This window comes from Triticum dicoccoides, chromosome 5B (assembly GCF_002162155.2).
Source record: "Triticum dicoccoides isolate Atlit2015 ecotype Zavitan chromosome 5B, WEW_v2.0, whole genome shotgun sequence".
NCBI classification, from domain to species: Eukaryota; Viridiplantae; Streptophyta; class Magnoliopsida; order Poales; family Poaceae; genus Triticum; species Triticum dicoccoides.
In genome coordinates this window covers 467,359,844-467,380,741 of record NC_041389.1, presented here as the reverse complement: position 1 = coordinate 467,380,741, position 20,898 = coordinate 467,359,844, and the positions used below count along the sequence as shown (strand labels likewise).

At 48.1% G+C, this 20,898-nt stretch overlaps 1 pseudogene; it reads left to right on the top strand.

Annotated features, from left to right (window-relative positions):
• Positions 1-625: 625 nt before the first annotated feature.
• On the top strand, positions 626-10,727 carry LOC119305777 (annotated as a pseudogene).
• Positions 10,728-20,898: the final 10,171 nt, after the last annotated feature.

Below are 20,898 nucleotides of genomic sequence, written 5' to 3'. Positions count from 1 at the left end.
GAGGGGAGGGGCGACGAGGCGGTGTGCGGCAGCGCTCGCCGGCCGCAAGGGGTGGAGGCAGACGGATGGGGCAGGGTAGGCCGGCGGTTGCGGAGAAGGATGGATTAGATTGCGGCTTGAGGAAGAAGTCGGTTGGGAGGAAGAAGAGGGTCAGTGAATGGTTGGATGCGGATCGGACGGACAAGAAACAAAGTGACTGATGTGAAGTGTTCTTTCACGTGCCTGATGTTTACACGCTCGCTCCCCAGTAATGATAGTGTATACTGTGCCGACAAAAGATACTCCCCTCGGTCCCACAATATAAGACGTTAGTACATGAGGTACTTAACATAGTGCCGGCGCGATAACTACTAGCATGTCGATCTGTGCGCTATTTGAGCGCAAAGCGATCAAGTTGCACATGGATGCTCAAGTTTCAAATAGTCTATATATACAATATATCGGCGTGCTCCATGCTGAATCTTTGCGTATCAGATACCATAAACAGCTCCACGTGAGTTCCAGATCAAGATTCCGATCTACGGGCCGCCCGAAGTTGCATAAAAACAAATGCTGATTCGTACGTGTGTGTGCCCAGCAAATTTCCCTCCAACCTGTACTTGTAGCAGGCTGCTTCCCTGACCCGGTAGCTATCGTTGAGCATCCTCCCTGCCGCTAGCAACCACAGACGCTGAGTGGAGCTCGCGCGCTGTGGTGGGTGTGTGTGTGGACTGTGGAGCGGAGCCTATCAGCTTCAGCGATGGTCGGGCGTATGGAGGGAGCGAAAGGGGAGACGGTGTGCGTCACCGGCGCCGCCGGGTTCATCGCCTCGTGGCTCGTGAAGCTCCTCCTCTCCCGCGGCTACACCGTCCGCGGCACCGTCCGCGACCTCGGTACGTGCCTGCCTGCTTGACCCCCTTTGTGCCCGTGCCGTGCCGTGCATGCGACGCCGCCATGGCGGTCTCGGCTCTGTTTGCACAAAATATCGGTGGACCGTTAGAGTCATACTATAAACTGATGAATAGTGCTGATAATGTTTCAGGTGAGAAGAAGACCGGCCATCTGAGGTCGCTGGAGAACGCATCTGAGAATCTCAAGCTTATCAAGGCCGATCTGCTCGACTACGACGCGATGGTGTTAGAATAAATCCGAGGCGCTCCGTCGATCTACCGAGAACCAAGCAATCACACGAGGCACGACACCGAGATTTGTTAACGAGGTTCACTGATATGGCTACATCCCGGGGCATGACTACGGGCGCTCCTCCCCATGACACCGCTACAATATCGCACCCCGGCCGCCCGGGCGCCGGCACACGCCGCCGGCTCCCCCCGCGTGCCCGTGCTATTATGTTGGCATAGGTTACATCGTGTGTCTACCCCCGATATATATGAGAGGCCTAGGATACAAGTGCCCTATTAGGACACAACTCCTACCCTGTCTACACACAGTCCAAAACCAAGTCCAACTGTAACCTGCCTTGTACAACAATATTCGACACAACTCTAACAAACTCCACCTTGACGAATATTCTCCACCACCTTGAATTCGTCTGTGCGTCGAACCTCCATGTACATTGGACTTTTGATACGTCATGAGCACCGCTGCTACTCCCAGACTCCATGTGACTCCACCTGCAACTGTAGTCCCTTCTCGTCTTCTTCACAGTCAACACTTGAGCAAAGTTAAGCTTCTCATTACTCTATTTTCTGCTCCCAACTCCCAGAGTTTCCGTTCAACGCCATCACACACCGATTATTTTTCTACGTGAAAATGAACAACTCACATATTGGACGCCACATATAAGAGTTACCTGAACTCAACGTCACCGCTCTTTCTTGACTGCTTGTCTGAAACTTGAAGAAATTTCACCGTCGCCCTGTGTCACCCTGAGTCAAATTCGCAGTTGTCTCACCCTTCTTCCGGATTGTCTCTGGCATGTCCCACAGCTATAGCACTCCGCCTCCTTCTGTATTTGTCATCCACACTTTGCCATGTGCACTGAACACCACAGAATATACGGCCATGTACTCTCTCAGCCTTTGACAATTTCAGACTTTCCGCCACTTTCTCAGATTCTTCATGGTCAACTCCTGTCCATCAACTAGCACCGATAGACCCAGTCACCAACTTGAATCTGGTACTCGTCAACACTGCTTCAGCACCCTTGCACACTTTGTCTGACCACATGTCTGACCATCTGTGCCTTGGTCTGTCGCTGTGTCCCATGCTTACCGCACGCCTCGCCGCTATCACCGCGTCGAGCCTCTGCTGTCCTGGTCGAGTCTCCCGGGTAGCTAGCCCATACTGCCTCAACCCCCACTGCAGAGAACCACCGATCATCACCGACCGATGCCGAGTATCACGTCTCCATCAGACCACTGGTACCCAGTCTGATCCACGTGTCTCTCGCTATCCCGCTGAAATAGGCTTCGACTCTCCGAATTCTTACGCCGTAGCCCCTCCGTCAGCTCAGAGTGAAGTCTTCCATCAGACTCCAGCTCCACCTTCAACATGACTCCATGGTGGTTGTACGAGCCACCCCTACGCCCTATCGACTTCAAGCTCTCATGTGTACACAACCTTGAATCAACCCTGCGTCATTGTCTTGTCGAAGCTGCACAAGCCCTCAAGCCTGCACCACGTGTTTCCACGCCCCAGAAGTTGGCCACCATCAGCATCACGCTCCTATGTCGTCTTCGCTGAAATCACCGCCGTCTTCTGCTTTGACCAACATATCCGTCGATCCGTCAAACAGTCCAGTCCGACCCAGCCGAAATTATCCGACTGTAACCATGCTACACCCTGCGTCGTGTCCGCCCGCACTCCGTGCCTTGCTTGACGCCCTGTGTATGCATGATCCCGCACAACGCGCTCCAGGCTCCCAAATCATCTTACGCGAAAATCCTTCCATGTAAACAGGCTTGCTTCTGCAACGTATTCAAGCACCTGTAATGTACTAATCCAACCAAGAAAACTAGAATCTCCTTTGGTCTCACGTGCTGCTCCACCTTTTGCACAACCATGGATGCTTCTTGATAGATTGCCTTAATCCAAACGCCTCTTTCAATGTATCAGCCACCTTGTGATTCTTGTTCGCTAGATTGATTTGCTTCTTGCCTCTACGCACATGTCCTTTTTTTCATCAAACAAACCTCATGCCTTCACACCTCTGCAACCTCCTGTAGCATCCATGACTCCGTACGCACCAAATCAACCCAGCCTCGCACAACCATACTGTTGCACGGCTCCTGCGCGTTGTGCGCCTTAAGCTGGCCAGCCCAACTTCTACCTGGGCCAGTGCCCCGCCTAGCTTCCGCGCGGCCTGCCACGCTACGCCGGCCTCTCGAGCCGAGCGCTTGCGTCTGGCCTGGCTCGTCTTAGATTCGATCGAAAACACTATGATCCGCCGCCGCCGTACGCTAGGTCGTCCGCTGCACGTGCACGCGCCGCTGCTGCTTCGCTCCGATTGCTCGCTTGACACCACGATCCGATCCTGCCGCACGACTGCTGCTGCCTTCTGGTTGCTGCTTCTCGAGTTCAGATGTATCCCGATCCCCTCTCGTCTGCATACGCCGCGTCGGCGACTTCTCATGCAAACACCGTTGATCAAAACATCAGCACTCCTTCCTCTAGATCAAAGAACCGCAACCTCTTCGAACCTTGCTCTGATACCACTTGTTAGAATAAATCCGAGGCGCTCCGTTGATCTACCGAGGACCAAGCAATCACACGAGGCACGACACCGAGATTTGTTAACGAGGTTCACCGATATGGCTACATCCCTGGGGCATGACTACGGGCGCTCCTCCCCATGACACCGCTACGATATCGCACCCCGGCCGCCCGGGCGCCGGCACACGCCGCCGGCTCCCCCCGCGTTCCCGTGCTATTATGTTGGCATAGGTTACATCGTGTGTCTATCCCCGATATATATGAGAGGCCTAGGATACAAGTGCCCTATTAGGACACAACTCCTACCCTGTCTACACACAGTCCAAAACCAAGTCCAACTGTAACCTGCCTTGTACAACAATATTCGACACAACTCTAACAGATGGCGGCTGCCATAGAGGGATGCCAGGGAGTTTTCCATGTCGCAAGCCCGGTTCCTAAGGGGGAGGTGACTAATCCAGAGGTGCCTCGCAGATCTTGTTTATGGCATGTATCGTTTACGTTACAACTGAAGATTAGACTAAGTATTCATGCCACATACACGTACACAGGTTGAAGTTCTGGGTCCTGCTGCTACTGGTACCAGGAATGTACTGGAGGCTGCGTCCGCCGCCAAGGTTCGGCGGCTGGTCGTCGTGTCGTCCATAGTCGCCGTCGATATCAACCCGAAAGATTGGCCCACCGACAAGATCAAAGATGAAAGCTGTTGGTCAGACAGAGAGTTCTGCAGGAGCAACGAGGTATACTTTCCGCTATCCACCGAATCCGGTGCTGCTAGGGAAGCCCCAAATCTTATTGTGAGAAGTCAATTAATAAACTTGTGATTTCTTTATCTTGGCCATGGCTCTGCAGGACTGGTATTCGGTTTCCAAGATCACCGCAGAAGAGGCGGCGCTCGAGTACGGGCGGCGGACCGGCCTGGATGTGGTCACCCTCAACCCGGCGGTGGTGTTCGGTCCCCTGCTGCAGCCAACGGTGAACGCGAGCAGCCAGTTCCTCATCTACTTCCTGAAAGGTGGTTTCAGTCATCACCTGGAGCTCACAACCTGATGATGCACCGTGTGCCCTGTCCTCTGTTCATCATCATCCTTTGAGCGCCGGTGCATGCTGGAGGCCCTGACCGGATGAGGAACAAGCTGTGGCACATAGTCGACGTGCGCGACACCGCCGACGCGCTGCTTCTTCTCTACGAGGCGCCCGAGGCCGCCGGCTGTTAGACTATGTATAGCTTCTGTACCTATGTACGTATATGGTACATATTGTAACACAACCATTATATATAATGAGATAAGCCACCCCTAGAGGGTTGTGCTGGTTCCCCAAAACTTATTGTCTTACATGGTATCACGCTAGGTTACGATCGCTTCCGCTTCTAAACCCTAATACTAGCACCGCCGCCGCAGCCGCCGCCGCCTTCACCGCCGCCGCCGCGCCACCGATCGCGCCGCCGCCATGTCGAGCGCCGCCACCACCGGTTCCACTGCTGCGGGCTTCCTCCCGGCCTCTCTTGCGGCTCTGCTCAACCTCCCGCTCGATGTCGTCTCTGTTCCGGCTCCGATCGGGACAAGGAGCATCGGCTCCGTCTTCTCCATGCCGCCGGCGCCCTCGCTTGGGCGTGACCTCGTGGTCCACACCGCGGCGCCGCTGTCCGCTGCGGACTCCGCAGGCGTCGTCCCGCCGCTCCTGCCGCAAGCGGATCACACTGCCCCGCTGGCGGGGTTGGCGGCGTCCGCCGCGGCCGCGGGCCTTGCAGCGTCCGCACCGGCCGCGAGCTTTGCGGCGCCCGCCCTGGCTGCGGTCCCTCCTCCTCCCGCATCGGCTTCGGTGCCTCCGGCTGCCTCCATGGTGTTTGCACCCCAGGCAGCCTCCTCGATGGGATTGTCTTCGCCGCCGCCGTTTCACTTCGGTCATCTCATCACCATCAAGCTCTCCGCCGACAACTACATCTTCTGGCGTGCGCAGGTTCTCCCGCTCTTGGGGAGTCACTACCTGCTAGGCTACGTCGACGGATCGCTTCCCTGCCCACCCGCGCTGGTAGACAGCGTGCACGGTCCGGTCTACAATCCGGCCCATCGCGTCTGGACGGGGCAGGACCAGGCGAACCTCTCCTCCATCCAGGGGTCGCTCTCGCCGGCAGTTGCCAGCCTTGTTGTCTTCGTGAAGACGTCTCATGAGGCCTGGACCATCCTTGAGCGCACCTTTGCAGCGCAGTCCCAGGCTCGTGTCTCTGCACTCCGTCGTCAGCTTGGAGAGTGTCAGAAGCTTGACTCCACTGCCACTGAGTTCTGCAACAAGGTCAAGGGCCTCGCCGACACATTGGCCTCCATTGGACAGCCCCTCACCGACTCCGAGTTCAACTCGTTTATTGTCAATGGTCTTGATGAGGAGTATGATGCCTTAGTCGAGATCATCAACGAGCGGGGCAACTCGACACCCATGCTGGCACACGAGGTTTTCTCTCGGCTCCTTCTCACTGAGCAACGGGTCGAGACTCGCCGCACCAGGGGCACTGGCTCCCTCTCGGCCAACGCCGCCACCAAGGGTGGCCGCTCTTCTTCATCACCCCGGTCTCCCTTGGGGCTGCCACCGTCGCCCGCCTCGGCCCCCCCCACCTACTGCGACCTTACCGGGGGCTGGCGGTCCACGTGTGTGTCAGCTTTGTGGCCGCGATGGGCACTGGGCCTCCAAGTGTCATAAGCGCTTCCAGCGAAGCTTCCTTGGTCTTGGCAATGACGGCAAAGATACACGCAACAATGCCCGTCAGGTCGCCATGGCTGATCGTCCCGCGCCGCAGAAGCAACAGGGACACACTCAGTCCTACTCCATCGATCCACACTAGTACATGGACTCTGGGGCGACAGAGCATCTAACCAGCGAGATGGGGAAGCTTCACACTCGTGAACCCTATCATGGCTCCGACAAGATCCACACCGCCAATGGAGCAGGTATGCACATCTCTCATATTGGTCAAGCATCTCTTCTCACTAGACATGCCAATAGGAGTCTTCAGCTTCGCAATGTTCTTCGAGTTCCATCTGTGACCCGTAATCTTCTTTCAGTTCCTAAACTCACACGTGATAATAATGTGCTTTGTGAATTTCACCCTTTTGATCTTTTTATTAAGGATCGGGGCACGAGGGACATTCTTCTTAGTGGGCGGTTGTGCCAGGGCCTCTACCGTCTGGAGCATCCTGGTGTCGCTCGTGTTTTCAGTGGAGTTCGGGTCTCTCCGTCACAGTGGCATGCTCGTCTTGGTCACCCGGCCACACCTATTGTCCGTCATATTTTGCGTCGTCATGAGCTTCCTGGTTTGTCTAGTCATAAAGATGTAGCAGTGTGTGATGCTTGTCAGCAGGGGAAGAGTCATCAACTTCCTTTTTCGGAGTCCAGTCGTGAGGTGAAACATCCTTTAGAACTTGTGTTTTTAGATGTATGGGGTCCTGCTCAGACTTCTGTCAGTGGTCATAATTACTATATCAGTTTCGTTGATGCTTATAGTCGCTTTACCTGGCTTTACCTTATTAAACGCAAATCTGATGTGTTTGATATTTTTGTTCAGTTTCAAAAACATGTTGAACGTCTTCTCAAGCACAAAATTGTTCATGTCCGGTCAGACTGGGGGGGGCGAGTATCGCAACCTCAACTCTTTCTTTCAGTCGCTTGGGATAGCTCATCGTTTAGCATGTCCACATACACATCAGCAGAATGGTTCAGTCGAACGTAAGCATCGTCATATTGTTGAAGCTGGTCTTACTCTTTTGGCCCATGCATCTGTTCCGTTTCGGTTTTGGAGTGATGCTTTCACCACTGCATGCTTTCTCATCAACCGTACTCCTACTCGTGTTTTAAACATGAAGACTCCCATTGAGGTTCTCCTTAATGAACAACCTGATTATACCTTTCTCAAGGTATTTGGGTGTGCTTGCTGGCCGCATCTTCGTCCATATAACAAGCGCAAGCTTGAGTTTCGTTCTAAGAAGTGTGTTTTTCTTGGTTATAGCTCTCTTCATGAAGGTTACAAATGTCTTCATGTTCCCACTAATCGTGTCTATATATCTCGGGACGTCGTGCTTGATGAGCATGTTTTTCCCTTTGCCAACCTTCCTGTGTCCACTGTCGAACCACCATCCCTGCATTCATCCTCTGTTGCTTCAGACCAATTTGATGATGTTGCATACTCTCCTTTGCTGTTACCTAACCATGGTGCAGGAACCGGACGTGGAGCTCGTTTGGAGCTGTTGGAGGATTCACCATCATCATCGTCGTCTTCTGGTGGGCACGTCGATCGCCCTATGTGCATGGTCACCCGACGAGCCCGTCGCGCCGAGCATCTCCACTGCTCGGTCCATTTCGCCAGCGGCCGCCGAGTCGCCCGCGGCTCGGCCCGTCACGCCGTCTTCGCCTGCGGCTCGGCCCGTCACGCCGTCTTCGCCCGCGGCTCGGGTCCTCACGTCGCCTTCATCAGCGGATCGGCCCGCGACACCGGCCGCGCCACGGCCCACTATGCCGAGCTTGCCATCGGCCCGGTCTGTGATGCCGGAGTCGCCAGCTGCTTCGTCTGCTCTGCCGGTTTCGCCGGTGGGTCGGCCTTCTTCGCCAACTGAGTCCGAGGCTACCGTGACTGGCTCCTCGTCACCGGCTGACTCGTCAACATCGCCGTCCTCCAGCCCGTTGCAGGCTGCTCCGTCGACCTCGGTGGTTCCTGTGTCCCGACCACATACACGCAGTCGCAGTGGCATTTTCAAACCTAAGGAACGTAAGGATGGTACGGTTGCTTGGTTGGCTGCTTGTTTGGCTGCTGCTGTTGCGGATCCATCTTCTGAGCCTCGCTCATATCAGGCTGCCCTGCGCATTCCACATTGGCGAGAGGCTATGGAGCAGGAGTTTCATGCTCTTCTTCGTAACAAGACATGGACTCTCGTTCCTCCACCACCACGGGAAAATGTTATTGACTCAAAATGGGTATTCAAAGTGAAGAAGCATTCGGATGGATCTATTGAGCGTTACAAAGCGCGACTTGTTGCTCGCGGTTTTCGGCAGCGTCATGGTCTTGACTATGAGGACACCTTCAGTCCTGTCGTCAAGCCTACCGCTATTCGGCTTCTTCTCTCCATTGTTGTTTCTTGTGGTTGGTCACTTCGTCAACTTGATGTGCAGAATGCTTTTCTACATGGATTTTTGGAGGAAGAGGTTTATATGAAACAGCCGCCTGGTTTCTCTGATCCTGATCGTCCTGACTATATCTGTCGTCTTTCCAAAGCACTATATGGTTTGAAGCAAGCTCCTCGTGCCTGGCATGCCCGCCTTGCCTCTGCCCTTCATGCTCATGGGTTTGTGCCGTCTACTGCTGACACTTCGTTATTTCTTCTACAGAAGCCAGAAGTCACTATGTATCTTTTGGTATATGTCGATGATATTATCCTTGTGAGCTCTTCTCAGTATGCTGCTGATGCTCTTGTCTGCTCTCTTGGTGCTGATTTTGCGGTCAAAGATCTTGGGAAGCTTCACTACTTTCTTGGAGTTGAGGTCACTTCTCGTGCTACTGGTCTTGTCCTTACGCAGAAGAAGTACTCCTTGGAGTTGTTACAGAGAGCTGGCATGCTGAAGTGCAAACCGACCACCACACCCATGTCGTCTACCGACAAGATAACAACTGTTGATGGTGAGCTTTTGTCTCCTGCGGATGCCCCAGAGTACAGGAGCATTGTTGGTGGACTTCAGTACTTGACGATCACGAGACCAGATATCTCTTATGCTGTTAACAGGGTTTGTCAGTATCTTCAGGCTCCCAGAGATACTCATTGGGCTGCTGTTAAACGCATTCTTCGTTATGTTCAGTTCACCCTGACATTTGGTATGCATATTCGGCCGACTTCCTCTCGGGTCCTTTCGGCCTTCTTTGATGCAGATTGGGCTGGTAGCCCAGATGACAGGCGATCCACGGGGGGTTATGCAGTATTCTTTGGCTCTAATTTGATCGCCTGGAGTGCTCGGAAACAGGCTACTGTGTCACGTAGCAGTACTGAAGCTGAGTACAAGGCTGTGGCTAATGCTACGGCAGAGATTATTTGGGTGCAGTCTTTGCTTCAGGAGTTGGGTTTGTCTCAACCACAGCCTCCTATTCTTTGGTGTGATAACATCGGTGCTACATACCTTTCTGCAAATCCAGTATTTCATGCCTGAATGAAACACATTGAAGTTGACTATCACTTTGTACGGGAACGTGTATCACAGAAGCAACTCCAGATCAAGTTTATCTCATCTAAGGATCAACTTGCAGACATCTTCACTAAGCCTTTACCGCTGCCACAGTTTGAGGCTTGTAGGCGCAATCTTACCCTTCTCAGTTCTTTAGAAAGTGGCTAAGATTGAGGGAGGGTGTTAGACTATGTATAGCTTCTGTACCTATGTACGTATATGGTACATATTGTAACACAACCATTATATATAATGAGATAAGCCACCCCTAGAGGGTTGTGCTGGTTCCCCAAAACTTATTGTCTTACACCGGCAGGCACATCTGCGCCCCACATGTCATCACCGCCCGCGACCTGCTGGACTTGCTCAAGCGCATGTACCCTGGCTACCCTCACATTAGCAAGTACGCAGGCCTCTTTATCCTCTCTTTTTTTCCCTCGCTGGAATGCTGAAGCCCGTCCCCAGCCCTGGCTGACTTCAATTCACCTTGGCAAAATTGCAGGGAAAGCATCAGCGACATGGATCACCCGGCTCCTATGACGACCGACAAGCTCCGGAAGCTGGGGTGGAGCTGCCGGTCGCTGGAGGAGACCATCACGGACAGCGTCGAGTTCTGCCGGCAGGCCGGGTTTCTGGACGATGTGGAGGGGGCAGAGCCATGCCGTTTCCCTCCTGTCTACAACAAGATTTAGGTTCAGCAACGGCGAGAGATTAGGCACAAGTTCTATAATCATATCTTGCAGTCGCTTTGCACCAATCCAGCGTCTCAAGTTGAAGGTGGAAGATGGACCATTCCTTTTGATTCAGTAATAGGGTCTCCCTCGTTATAGTAAAAAGTTCTTTCCTGTCGAAATCAAGTGTTTCTGCGCCAAACGCTATCTACCAAACGACATCCATATCCATTATCGGGCATTTTAGAGCATCTCCAACAACAGCCCTATAATAAAGCATTTCCTAACTACGCATAGATCAGATGTGTGATCATTTTTTTTTGAGAGAGAACGTCGGCATTTATTGATTAAGCAAACAAGTTACATAGATTCTCCCGGATACAATCCGAAGCAGAATGAAAAATACAAAGACTTGAAGAGTTCAAACTAGATCTAGCTAAAACATTGAGATGCCGACGAACATGCTTGAAAGTCACACACGAAAGAGCTCCAGTTGGCATCTTAATATCAGCAACAATTGATCCCACAAAGGAGCGGTCCCGGGATGAAGAATTCAGCCTTTGCACTACAGAGAGGCAGTCCGAGTGAAAGATCACTTCAGTGTAGTTCTCATCTCGAACCAGCCTCGCCGCCCGTCGAAGAGCCCAAGCCTCCGCCACTTCAGGATCAGTAACACCATCAAGGGTTTAGAAGCAGCAGCAATGCATTGACCGGAGTGGTCCTGAACCACCACACCAGCGCAAGATTTACCCAGCTCCCATGAAACAGCAGCGTCCAAAGAAACCAATAGCGTACCTAGCGGTAGCGGAGACCACATAGAGCTGGAAGCAGGGGTCCCACGCCTAGTTGCAGAGGCAGGCTTGTATAGGTGCTAGAAAATCATTTCCAAGTAAGCACTAGCCCTTGCAGCCGTGTGTTGGGGGTGAGGAGCTTCAGGTTCATTCCTAGTAGAGTTACGGGCCTCCCATATATGCCAAAAGATGACAATCAGCATAGTAGCATCACGTTCGGATCCGCGAGAGAGAAAATCAAACAACCACTGTTTCGGCGATGCAAAGGAAGACCGAGACAGCTTGATCCCCATGGACCCTTTGAAATCATCCCAAACTTCTCGAGTATGTGCACAGAACAGCAGTGCATGTTCAACACTTTCCTGCCGGCCGCAGAAACAACAGTCGGTCCGCGTCGGAACCTGGCGTTGAAGCATTTGCTCACCCGAAGGCAAGCAATTGTGAGCAAATCGCCACATCACGATCTTCATTTTGTTTGGAGCCTTGACTTTCCACAACCCCTTCCACAAAGCCGCCAAAGCTGCTGATTGGAACTTGGAGGATTTTGTTGGCCACATCATCCGAGAAGAAGGCCCTCACCGACTCCTCATTCCAAGTCCCACTTTCCTCATCAAGCAAATAGTGGACTTTGGCTGAAGCAGGTATGGGGTGAAGAGGCCGGAGAAGTGCAGGAGGGATCGAGGGGATCCAATGATCAGTCAAAATGTGAGTACTCCTTCCATCCCCAATACCCCACTGAATCCCCATTTTCAAAAGATCACGACCATGCAGAATCGCACGCCAAGACGTTGAGGCTGTACGAGGAGCCGAAGCGTTCCAGAAATCACCATTTGGAAAATACCTCCCCTTCAAAACCCGTGCACAGAGAGAAAGAGGCGCAGTAAGAAGTCTCCACCCATGCTTCCCAAGCATCGCCTGATTGAACAACCCCATGTCACGAAAACCCATGCCCCCAAGGGACTTAGGTGTCGAGAGCCAATCCCATGATCGCCAGCGAATTTTCTTTTTCCCATCTTCTCGTCCCCACTATTGATCGGCCACAATCCGGCAAAACTTTTCACAAGTAGCTACTGGAAGACGAAACCAACTGTTGATGAAGGTCGGAATAGCTTGTGTTTTTGACTTCAGGAAAGTTTCAGTTGTTGCTCTAGACATTGGCCGATCAGACCAGCCATGAATGTTTTGCCAAGCTCTGTCAGGTAGGAACTTGAAAGTGCACGTCGGCGATCTCCCAACCTCGGTGGGCATACCAAGGTAGGAATCCTGAAAAGCCTCGTTGTTGATGCCCAACTGCGACTTAACTCTGTTCTTAACATTAACCGGGCAGTGCCTCCCAAAGAACACCGATGATTTCTCCTTGTTGATCAATTGGCCCGACCCAGCGCAGTATAAACTGAGGACTACCTCCGATGAATCCACACTCAGAGGATCGCTCTTAGCAAAGAAGATGCTATCGTCTGCAAATAGAAGGTGTGAGATAGGTGGGCCTTGACGACCATTACGAATCCCATGTAGTGCACCACAACTCTCCTTTTGAAGGAGCAGACTGGACAATTCTTCTGTGCATAAGAGGAATAGGTATGGACTGATTGGATCCCCTTGTCGAATACCTCGGGATGGAACCACAGGATCAGTGAGCCCTCCATTTACCCTGACCGCGTATCGAACATTGGTCACACATCTCATCACTGCCTCAATCCAAGCAGGAGCAAAACCCAACTTGCTTAAACATCGGTGGAGGTAGCTCCATTCAACCCGATCGTAAGCCTTCATCATGTCTACCTTCAAAGCAAAGAACGGCTTCTTCACCCTCTGTTGTCGGATGGTACGCAAGCACTCATATGCAATCAAAGTGTTGTCAGTAATCAATCTCCCAGGAACAAAAGCACTTTGACAATCTGAATCTACCACGGGCAGGATCACTTTCAAACGATTTGCCAAAACCTTGGAGGCGATCTTATAGAGGACGTTGCAAAGGCTAATAGGACGGAAATCCTTCAGGTGCTTCGGTCGTGTCGTCTTCGGAATCAGCATAATAACCAAATCACAGAAGCCATCAGGAATGGCCCGCCCTTCCAAAAAGCCACGGACAGCCTAACAAATATCCTCGCCAAGAAAATTCCAATGAGTTTGGTAAAAGAGAGCAGGAAAACCATCAGGTCCCGGGGACTTAGTGGGCCCCATTTGAAACAAAGCAGCATGGATTTCATCATTCGAATAAGGCCTGCACAACTCCTCATTCATCTCGTTAGTGACTTTGTTAGGGATAGCCTGAATTACCTCGTCCTCAGCAGGGCACTGTTCTGATGTGAAGAGCTTGTCATCAAACACCTGGACCATTACCTTGATCTCCCCCTGGGAGTTGCACATAGAACCATCTTCACGGGTCAGCGAGTGAATTCTTTTTGTCCTCCTTCTTGCCATCGCCCGAGCATGGAAGAACTCGGTGTTCCTATCACCCGCCTTAAGCCAGTCAACCCTCGAGCGTTAGCGCTCCATGATCTCCTCACTTGCGAACAGCTCGCACAGCCGCCCCTCAATAGAACGTTCCACGGAAAGAGAGGAAGGAGAAGGAGGCACAACCCTAATGGTGGCCAGCCGACATTCCAACTTCCTGATACGTCCATTTTGCAGCATGCTTTTATATCAATATTTATTGCATTATGGGTTGTTTTTACACATTATATCTCAATACTTATGGCTATTCTCTCTTATTTTACAAGGTTTACCATGAAGAGGGGGAATGTCGGCAGCTGGAATTCTGGCTGGAAAAGGAGCAAACATTGGAAACCTATTCTGCACTGCTCCAAAAATCCTGAAACTCCACGAAACCTATTTTTGGAATTAATAAGAATTATTGAGCGGAAGAAATACACCAGGGGGCCCACACCCTGTCCAGGAGGGTGGGGGGCGCCCCCCCTACTGGGCGGGCCCCCCTGTCTCCTAGGCCCCCTAGTGGTCCCCCGATGTCCATCTTCTGCTATATGAGGGCTTTTACCCTGGAAAAAAATCATGGGCAAGCTTACGGGACGAAACTCCGCCGCCACGAGGTGGAACCTTGGCGGAACCAATCTAGGGCTCCGGCAGAGCTGTTCTGCCGGGGACACTTCCCTCCAGAAGGGGGAAATCATCACCATCATCATCACCAACAATCCTCTCATCAGGAGGGGGTCAATCTCCATCAACATCTTCACCAGCACCATCTCCTCTCAAAACCCTAGTTCATCTCTTGTATCCAATCTTGTATCAAAACCACAAATTGGTACCTGTGTGTTGCTAGTAGTGTTGATTACTCCTTGTAGTTGATGCTAATTGGTTTACTTGGTGGAAGATCATATGTTCAGATCCTTAATGCATATTATTACTCCTCTGATTATGAACATGAATATGCTTTATGATTAGTTACGTTTGTTCCTGAGGACATGGGTGAAGTCTTGCTATCAGTGGTCAAGTGAATTTGGTATTCGTTCGATATTTTGATGAGATGTATGTTGTCTTTTCCTCTAGTGGTGTTATGTGAACGTCGACTACATGACACTTGACCATTATTTGGGCCTGGAGGAAGGCATAGGGAAGTAATAAGTAGATGATGGGTTGCTAGAGTGACAGAAGCTTAAACCCTAGTTTATGCGTTGCTTCGTTAGGGGCTGATTTGGATCCATACGTTTAATGATGTGGTTAGGTTTACCTTAATACTTCTTTTGTAGTTGCGGATGCTTGCAATAGGGGTTAATCATAAGTGGGATGCTTGTCCAAGTAAGGGCAGTACCCAAGCACCGGTCCACCCACATATCAAATTATCAAAGTATCGAACGCGAATCATATGAACGTGATGAAAAGTAGCTTGACGATAATTCCCATGTGTCCTCGGGAGCTCCTTTCTCATTATTAGAAATTGTCCAGGCTTATCCTTTGCTACATAAAGGATTGGGTCACCTTGCTGCACTTTATTACTTTATTTACTTGTTGCTCGTTACTATTTATCTTATCACAAAACTATCTATCACCTATAATTTCAGTGCTTGCAGAGAAAATCTTACTGAAAACCGCTTATCATTTCCTTCTGCTCCTCGTTGGTTCGACACTCTTACTTATCAAAAGGACTACGATAGATCCCCTACACTTGTGGGCATCAAGACTCTTTTCTGGCTCTGTTGCCGGGGAGTTTAGCGCTTTTGGTGAGTGGAACTTGGTAAGGAAACATTTATATAGTGTGCTGAAATTTTCTGTTACTTGTCACTATGGAAACTAATCCTTTGAGGGGCTTGTTCGGGGTATCTTCAGCCCGACCAGAAGAGCAAAGAGTTGCTCCTCAACCTACTGAACTTTATGAAAATATTTACTTTGAGATTCCTTCGGGTATGATAGAGAAACTGCTAGCTAATCAATTTGCAGGAGATGGAACATTGCATCCCAATTTACACCTTATCTTTGTGGATGAAGTTTGTGGATTATTTAAGCTTGCAGGTATTCCTGATGATGTTGTCAAAAGGAAGGTCTTCCCTTTATCTTTGAAGGGAGATGCATTGACATGGTATAGGCTATGTGATGATACGAGATCTTGGAATTATAAGCGATTGAAGTTGGAATTTCACCAGAAGTTCTATCCTATGCATCTTGTTCATCGTGATCGTAATTACATATATAATTTCTGGCCTCGCGAAGGAGAAAGCATCCCTCAAGCTTGGGGGAGGCTCAATTCAATGTTATATTCATGCCCCAATCATGAGCTCTCCCAGGAAATGATTATTCAAAACTTTTATGCTCGGCTTTCTCTTAATGATCGCAACCTGCTCGATACTTCCTGTGCTGGTTCTTATATGCTAAAGACTATTGATTTCAAATGGGACTTATTGGAAAGAATTAAACGCAACTCTGAAGAGTGGGTTTCTGACGATGGTAAGGAGTCAGGTATGACACCGAAGTTCAATTGTGTTAAATCTTTTATGGATACCGATGCTTTTCATGGATTTAGCGCTAAGTATGGACTTGACTCTGAGATAGTAGCTTCTTTCTGTGAATCTTTTGCTACTCAGGTTGATCTCCCTAAAGAGAAGTGGTTTCAATATAATCCTCTTGTTGAAGTGAAAGTAGTTGCACCTATTACAGTTGAAGAAAAGACTATCACCTATAGTGATCCTATTGTTCCTATACTTATGTTGAGAAACCTCCTTTTCCTATTAGGATAAAGGATCATGCTAAAACTTCGACTATTGTTCGTAAGAGTAATACTAGGACTTATACACCTCCTGAGCAAATCAATGTTGAACCTAGTATTGCTATGGTTAAAGATCTCTTGGATGATGATTTAGATGGGCATGTTATTTATTTCTGTGATGAAACTGCTAATATTGCTAGACCAGATACTAAGATACATAGACCTATCGTAGGCATGCCTGCTATTTCTGTTAAAATAGGAGATCATTGTTATCATGGTTTATGTGATATGGGTGCTAGTGCTAGTGCAATACCGTATGACTTATATAAAGAAATTATGCATGACATTGCACCCATTGAGTTAGAAGAATGTTACCATTAAGCTTGCTAATAGGGATACCATTAAACCAGTTGGGATTGTTAGAGATGTTGAAGTCTTGTGTGGGAAGGTTAAACACCCTGCTGATTTTCTTGTTCTTGGTTCCCCACAAGATGATTTTTGTCCCATTATTTTTGGTAGACCCTTCTTAAATACAGCTAGTGCTAGAATTGATTGTGAAAAAGATACTGTCACCGTTGGCCTAGATGGTATGTCTCATGAGTTTAATTTTGCTACGTTTCGTAGACAACCACGTGATAGGGAACCACCTAATAAAGATGAAATTATTGGCCTTGCTTCCATTGTTGTGCCTCCTACTGATCCGTTAGAACAATATTTGCTAGACCATGAAAATGATATGTTTATGAAGGAAAGAAGGGAAATAGATGAAGTGTTCCTTAAACAGGAACTTGTGTTGAAACATAACCTTCGCGTTGAAATTCTTGGGGATCCCCCTCCACCCAAGGGTGATCCCGTGTTTGAACTCAAACCATTACCTGCTAATCTTAAGTATGCTTATCTTGATGAAAAGAAAATATATCCTGTTATTATTAGTGCTAACCTTTTAGAGCAAGAAGAAGAAAGATTATTGAAAACTCTGAAGAAGCACCGAGCAGCTATTGGGTATACTCTGGATGATCTTAAGGGCATTAGTCCCACATTATGCCAACACAAAATTACAGTGGAGAAAGATCCCAAACCAGTTAGAGATCCTCAACGATGACTGAATCCCAAGATGAAAGAAGTGGTAAGAAAGGAGATACTAAAGCTCCTTGAGGCAAGTATAATTTATCCCGTTGCTGATAGTGATTGGGTAAGCCCTGTCCATTGTGTTCCTAAAAAGGGAGGTATTACCGTTGTTCCTAATGATAAAGATGAATTGATCCCGCAAAGAATTATTATAGGTTATAGGATGGTAATTGATTTCCGTAAATTAAATAAGGCTACTAAGAAAGATCATTACCCTTTACCTTTTATTGATCAACTGCTAGAAAGACTATCCAAACACACACATTTTTTGCTTTCTAGATGGTTATTCTGGTTTCTCTCAAATACCTGTGTCAGTGGGGGATCAATCAAAAACTAATTTTACTTGCCCTTTCGGTACTTTTGCTTATAGATGTATGCCTTTTGGTTTATGTAATGCACCTGCTACCTTTCAAAGATGCATGATGGCTATATTCTCTGATTTTTGTGAAATGATTTGTGAGGTATTCATGGATGACTTCTCCGTTTATGGATCCTCCTTTGATAATTGTTTGAGCAACCTTGATCGACTTTTGCAGAGATGCGAAGACACTAGTCTTGTCCTGAATTGGGAAAAGTGTCACTTTATGCTTAATGAAGGCATTGTCTTGGGGCACAAGATTTCTGAGAGAGGTATTGAAGTTGATAAACCTAAAGTTGATGCTATTGAAAAGATGCCATGTCCCAAGGACATAAAAGGTATAAGAAGTTTCCTTGGTCATGCTGGTTTTTATAGGAGGTTCATTAAGGACTTTTCTAAAATCTCTAGGCCTCTAACTAATTTATTACAAAAAGATATTCCTTTTGTCTTTGATGATGATTGTGTAGAAGCATTTGAAATACTTAAGAAAGCTTTGATCACTGCACCTATTGTTCAGCCACCTTATTGGAACTTACCTTTTGAAATTATGTGTGATGCTAGTGATTATGCTATAGGTGCTGTTCTAGGGCAAAGAGTTGATAAGAAATTGAATGTTATCTAGTATGCTAGTAAGACTCTTGATACTGCCCAGAGAAATTATGCTACTACTGAAAAAGAGTTCTTAGCAATTGTGTTTGCATGTGATAAGTTTAGACCTTATATTGTTGATTCCAAAGTTACTATTCACACTGATCATGCTGCTATTAAATATCTTATGGAAAAGAAAGAAGCTAAGCCTAGGCTCATTAGATGGGTTCTCATGCTTCAAGAATTTGATTTGCATATTATTGATAGAAAGGGAGCTGAGAACCCCGTTGCAGACAACTTGTCTATGTTAGAGAATGTTCTTGATGGCCCACTGCCTATTGATGATATCTTTCCTGATGAACAATTAGCGGTCATTAATGCTTCTCGTACTGCTCCTTGGTATGCTGATTATGCTAATTACATTGTTGCTAAATTTATACCGCCTAGTTTCACATGCCAGCAAAAGAAAAAGTTCTTTTATGATTTAAGACATTACTTTTGGGATGATCCACACATTTATAAAGAAGGAGTAGATGGTGTTATTAGACGTTATGTGCCTGAGCATGAACAGGAACAGATCCTACGCAAGTGTCACTCTGAATCTTATGGAGGACACCACGCTGGAGATAGAACTGCACACAAGGTACTACAATCTGGTTTTTATTGGCCTACTCTCTTCAAAGATGCTCGTAAGTTTGTCTTATCTTGTGATGAATGTCAAAGAGTTGGTAACATTAGTAGACGTCAAGAAATGCCTATGAATTATTCTCTTGTTATTGAATCGTTTGATGTTTGGGGCTTTGATTATATGGGACCTTTTCCTGCCTCTAATGGTTATACACATATTTTAGTTGTTGTTGATTACATTACTAAGTGGGTAGAAGCTATTCCAACTAGTAGTGCTGATCATAACACTTCTATTAAAATGCTTAAAGAAGTTATTTTTCCGAGGTTTGGAGTCCCTAGATATCTTATGACTGATGGTGGTTCACATTTTATTCATGGTGACTTCCGTAAGATGCTTGCTAAGTATGATGTCAATCATAGAATCGCATCTCCTTATCACCCGCAGTCTAGTGTTCAAGTAGAGTTGAGCAATAGAGAGCTCAAATTAATTTTACAAAAGACTGTGAATAGATCTAGAAAGAACTGGTCCAAAAAACTTGATGATGCATTATGCCTATAGAACTGCATACAAAAATCCTATGGGTATGACTCCATATAAGATGGTTTATGGAAAAGCATGTCATTTACCTCTTGAACTTGAACATAAAGCATATTGGGCTATTAAAGAGCTCAACTATGACTTCAAACTTGCCGGTGAGAAGAGGTTGTTTGATATTAGCTCACTTGATGAATGGAGTGAAGGAAATATGCCCTAGAGGCAATAATAAAATTATTATTTATTTCCTTATATCATGATAAATGTTTATTATTCATGCTAGAATTGTATTAACCGGAAACATAATATATGTGTGAATATATAGACAAACAGAGTGTCACTAGTATGCCTCTACTTGACTAGCTTGTTAATCAAAGATGGTTATGTTTCCTAACCATGAACAAGGAGTTGTTATTTGATTAATGAGATCACATTATTAGTTGAATGATCTGATTGACATGACCCATTCCGTTAGCTTAGCACCCGATCATTTAGTATGTTGCTATTGCTTCCTTCATGACTTATACATGTTCCTATGACTATGAGATTATGCAAGTCCCGTTTACCGGAGGAACACTTTGTGTGCTACCAAACGTCACAACGTAACTGGGTGATTATAAAGGTGCTCTACAGGTGTCTCCAAAGGTACTTGTTGAGTTGGCGTATTTCGAGATTAGGATTTGTCACTCCGATTGTCGGAGAGGTATCTCTGGGCCCTCTCGGTAATGCACATCACTATAAGCCTTGCAAGCAATGTGACCAATGAGTTGGTTACGGGATGATTCATTACGTAACGAGTAAAGAGACTTGCCGGTAACGAGATTGAACTAGGTATTGGATACCGACGATCGAATCTCGGGCAAGTAACATACCGATGACAAAGGGAACAACGTATGTTGTTATGCGATTTGACCGATAAAGATCTTCGTAGAATATGTAGGAACCAATATGGGCATCCAGGTCCCGCTATTGGTTATTGACCGGAGACGTGTCTCGGTCATGTCTACATTGTTCTCGAACCGTAGGGTCCGCACGCTTAAGGTTTCGATGATAGTTTCATTATGAGTTTATGTATTTTGATGTACCGAAGGTTGTTCGGAGTCCCGGATGTGATCACGGACATGACGAGGAGTGTTGAAATGGTCGAGACATAAAGATTGATATATTGGATGACTATATTCGGACACCGG